This window comes from Puntigrus tetrazona, chromosome 6 (assembly GCF_018831695.1).
Source record: "Puntigrus tetrazona isolate hp1 chromosome 6, ASM1883169v1, whole genome shotgun sequence".
In the NCBI taxonomy this organism is placed as follows: domain Eukaryota; kingdom Metazoa; phylum Chordata; class Actinopteri; order Cypriniformes; family Cyprinidae; genus Puntigrus; species Puntigrus tetrazona.
The window spans coordinates 15,801,158-15,805,811 of record NC_056704.1 but is presented as its reverse complement, the minus strand read 5'-3'; the positions used below and the strand labels follow the sequence as shown (position 1 = coordinate 15,805,811).

General features: G+C 36.5%; 1 long non-coding RNA gene across 1 annotated transcript; it reads right to left on the bottom strand.

Annotated features, from left to right (window-relative positions):
• Positions 1-246: 246 nt before the first annotated feature.
• On the bottom strand, positions 247-1,524 carry LOC122346530. The gene is made up of 3 exons (XR_006251141.1): positions 1,209-1,524; positions 858-943; positions 247-615 (listed from the first exon to the last, which is right to left on the bottom strand). It is a non-coding gene; the product is annotated as an uncharacterized LOC122346530 (long non-coding RNA).
• Positions 1,525-4,654: the final 3,130 nt, after the last annotated feature.

The window sequence follows — 4,654 nt, the reverse complement described above, 5'->3', positions numbered from 1 at the left end:
TATAGTGCTGTCAAACAATTAATCACAAATAATTGCATCCAAAATAAAAGCTTTTGTTCAAGTTTACATATATGTATGTACTCTGTATATTTATATAAATACATGTACTATATATTTAAGAACAATATATTGCTTATATATTAAATATAAATGTATATATATGCATAATAGATACACATAGTATGCACGCATATATTATGCAAACAAAATCTGGATGCAATTAATCACAATTTATCGCTTGACAACACTAAACAATTACGTTTCACATTCCATCACAGGAATTCATTATTTTTAATTATATTACAACAGAAAATAGTTATTTTAAATTAAAATAAGATTTCACAATATTACTGTTTTAATGTATTTTAGATCAAATAAATGCAGCCTTGGTGAGCAATGATGCATTCATCTTACAAACTCCCAACTTTTAAACCTTTATGTAACCTAACTAATAAAGAAAAACATGAGGTATGAGGAGACAACTCATACAACACAGCTGTAAATGAAATTAACCTTTCTACATTTCCCTGTCTGTTGCTTTCCAAGTTTTCATGTAGTTACTGGAGAAAGCGTTAAACTGTTCCCATGCAAGAGCCAGGTTTAATTTCATCAGACCTGTGAGAAAGAGAGAAGGGAAGAGAGTTGAGTGTCCTTCTGCTCTGATGAAGCTGTGACAGACACAGATGGCTGCCTGGTTACATCCCAACTGGCTCATATTGAAGCGTCCTCTGCATTGGCTCACCTCTGATTACCACTTTCAGAAAATAAATGTGTTTATCAGAGAACACACTTGCGAACGGCCTATCAAAAGCTCAAACGCTGAGAACTTTTAAACGAAATAGTGGTAATATACTCACCGTCACAGCGTTCAAAACCAACATGACCTTCTTTATTTCTTCTGTGGAGAACAAATACAGAAACGCCTTCCTCCTGTTGTACTACGCTGAAGAAGAAATCATATAGGATTGGAATAACGTGAGGAAATTTTAATTTGGGCGCTCACTTTAAAATGAATCGCTCAAAATCCCTATAAGCAAAACAGCTAATTATTAATGAGATCCCAAATGCTCTGTTAAGAAAACAGATGCTAGTACTAGGGGAGTCTTTCCCATCAATACTTATTAGCCTCTGGCTAATCAAAAGCTACAGCGTTCTGTGAAAACACCAGTGTAAAAGCACTGTTAAAAGCGGTTGTTCATGTCACTCACCTTCAGCATAACATCCCCAAGGTAGACGGAGCAGTTGGTCATGTCAGCGGCAAGTTTTTCTTTTTTGTGCGCGTCTACATCTGTTATTCCCACAGCTGCTTCTTCCATCATACAGGACAGGAGAAACGTACACATAATAAATATGTGATTATTTTGCATATTTTAAAAAGCCTTATTACCACCAGCACGAAGCTTTAAAAGTATCTCATATATTTTTATAAATAAACCATTGCCCTGGTGAGATAATCAATGTCAAACCGTTGACAGACTCCCCCCTAGCTACTTCGGTTTTCGACAAATCTCAAATGATGCTTCCCTGAAGTTCATTAAAATTGCACAAAAACCCCTGTATAAAATAACAATTTCAACACGTCTCCTGCCATTTTGCAATAGCGCCGATGGAGATGTTGATCATTAAAGCTAAATTTCCTTGCACTGTACATTTATGTAGTTGAGGTGTACTTCTGCCTTGGCTTTAAATGGCCCACAAATGAGCCCTTGGATTCCTCCAGAGAGGGGCTACTTTTGCAGAGGTTGATCGAGGGTGTGCCCACAAGGCATATAATGTACTTGAGGGTTACTGGGGCTCTAATCACTGGAGAGAGCGATGCTGGAGGAGAGGTGTGTGTAGTCTCAGAGCTGATGAGCTATTCACTGCCTGTATACTGCAGTGAGGGAACTCTCTGACCTAGTTGGGTATTGCCTTCAGTGCTGCTGCTAATGAGTAGAGATGTCACAGGCTGTTGCCCACATCCCAATTAGCCCTGCTTCTGCTTCAAATCAAGGAAAACTCTGTTTAACAGACAACAGAGCTGCGGTCAAAGATTCCATAAGAGGCTACCGTAGATTAAAGAACTGAGGATATCAGAATTCCAGTGGTTTACAATGGCTGATAACAAGCAGGTAATCACTGCTGCACTGATATTCCCAAAACAGCATAATTGTTACTGTGATATTATGCAGAAGTTCAATCAAGAAGAAGACAACAGCGTGTCGTTTAACTTACATTTAGACTAAATATTCCAGGTTTTGGATCCACCAGTTAAAATAGCTCCAACAAAGCCATGGCAGAACGCCAAACAACAGTAAAGGTTTGCTCATGATCGATTCATTCACTTTGGGTTACTCAGTCTAGAAGATGCCGTTCTGTTTTCTGTGATTCATCTTTTTGTCTGAATTAGAAAGATTTCCTGTTTTAGAATATTGCATGTTAACGTGCTTTGGGAATTGGTTATGAAAGTATGACATGTCGTGATCAAACCAACTTTCTTATCACTAACACACAGGAGTAGTGCTTCATTGATGAATGAATCAGTGTTTGAGTCGATCCACTCTGGAACACACAAACAAAGAAAAATATGCGAGACAACTTAAAACTTAACCCTAACCCTAACATTGTATATTGTTAGCTAAATGTATTTTAAAAAGTAATACCAAAATACTAATGCAAAAAATAACTTTTTTCACATTTAAATTTATAAATGAATTAAGTATATTAATATTGTTGCAGTATTAATCTTGTTGCTATACCAAGTGCTTTTTGTTGTAATGTGGCCTAGTCTTTTTTCCTAGCGTAGTTTTCAGCTGATCTACAGAAAGGAAAAATTTGATTTCAACTCAAATTAACATTTCATGTCTTCATAATTGCTTATTCAGGTAATCATGTATTGACTGATATAGCACACACTTAGCTGGTAATTATCATGAAATAAACTTAAGGTAAACTAGAGTAATACAACACCCTCTTCACACTATTAAAGAGAGCAGATCTTTTTAGACGAATCAGAAGAACTTTAAATATGCAGGATTGGTGCATTGCAGTAAAATTAAGTAGATTACATAGTTAGATATTTTGGATGCATTATATGTTTATTTCTTCATGTATTTTATTTTATTTTATTTTATTTTAGGAAGCCAGAATACACCATAAAAGCTGCTTCAACAATGCAAAAAGGACCGTTTTTTTTCTGAATGGTTCCACAAAGAACCTTTAACATCTGAAGAACCTTTCTGTTTCAAAAAAGTTTCTTTGTGGCAAAAAAGGTAAGAAAGAGGTTCTTTGAATAACCTTTGACTGAATGGTTCTATGTGGAACCAAAAAGGTTCAAGTGCCTTTCAAGCACCTTTATTTTAAAAGATTGTATGTGATGTCATATTGCAGCTGTTGTGGTGTCCGTAGAAATTTAATGTGCACAAAGTCTGACTTCGCCTTATTTTGCAACAATGACCAATTGACCATACATTGTCCATTACATGTGGTATCTGCTAGCGTTCACCAGCTTTCACAATAATGTGTAATTCTGCAGAGGAAGCACTGCAGTCAGCCTCTTTGTCTCCTTTGTCTCCTGCACTGCACAAACCTCTCTCTTCTCCTAGAGGGACCCAGAGAGAAGAACGCTCGGAACAAAAGGTTCTCTCCCAGTCATATACACAACCAAAAAGCACACAAAAGACAAACAGAGCAAAGAGAGCAGAAATTTGTACATATCTCCCATGCTGTTTCATGGTTTTTATCAGATATGGCACACCAGGAAAGCCGCAGACTACATTATACTTAACACAAAATGAAATCTTGGCCATTTATTGATGTTTTCACAAAGCAATTAATTCTGATTTATCGCGTTACTTGCTCAAGGATCTACAATAATCACCTTGAGAAACTCTAAATTGCCATGTCTATTTTAAAAGCATTCCACATTCAATACGCCTCTTTAACAACAAATGATTTTGTTACAGCTGCATTGCAGAAACTTAGTTATCGGCAAAATGACTTTATCAACTACAGTAATAGGTTCGGGGGTATTAAAATGCAAAACTGATCCAGATATGTCAAGGTTAGTAATGCAGAGAGAAAACATCAATAAACAGCAGGTCGGTGTCCTAATATGAGGAATGTGGTGCAATGCTCTTATATAATAGCCTGCTGTGTGAGTGTGGTTATACATTCAGAGATTCAAGAAAATGATCTTGATGATAAGCAAGCATTCTCCACATTCTGCACTATTTATTTCCACCAAGATGCAGAGGTTAGATTTCATTCACTTATTCTCAATAAAACTTATCTGAGACACAGATAAGAGCTGAATGCAGAAATAGAGATACAGAAGGCAGCTGGAACCCAGTAGATTTCTAGGCTTTTTCAACTTCAGAGAAAGACAAAAAGATAAAAGGAGGGTGTACAGTAAGCCATTGGAGACCACCACAAAAGCGCAAACTCTCTTCCATCTCTGCTTCAATGATGTATGGGGAGATACTATAGTTTTCTTTGTTCAAGAACAGCGGGTTAGTAAAGAGTTCTTTGAAATACTATCCACTGTGAGACGTTTGTGTTGGTGCAACACAGCAAGCATGCGCCATATGGGTAAAATCATTTGATTATTACTTCTGACAGTATTTTAATACTGATCAATTATGGCATTTCAAGAAAGGTTTAACTTGCCGTATAA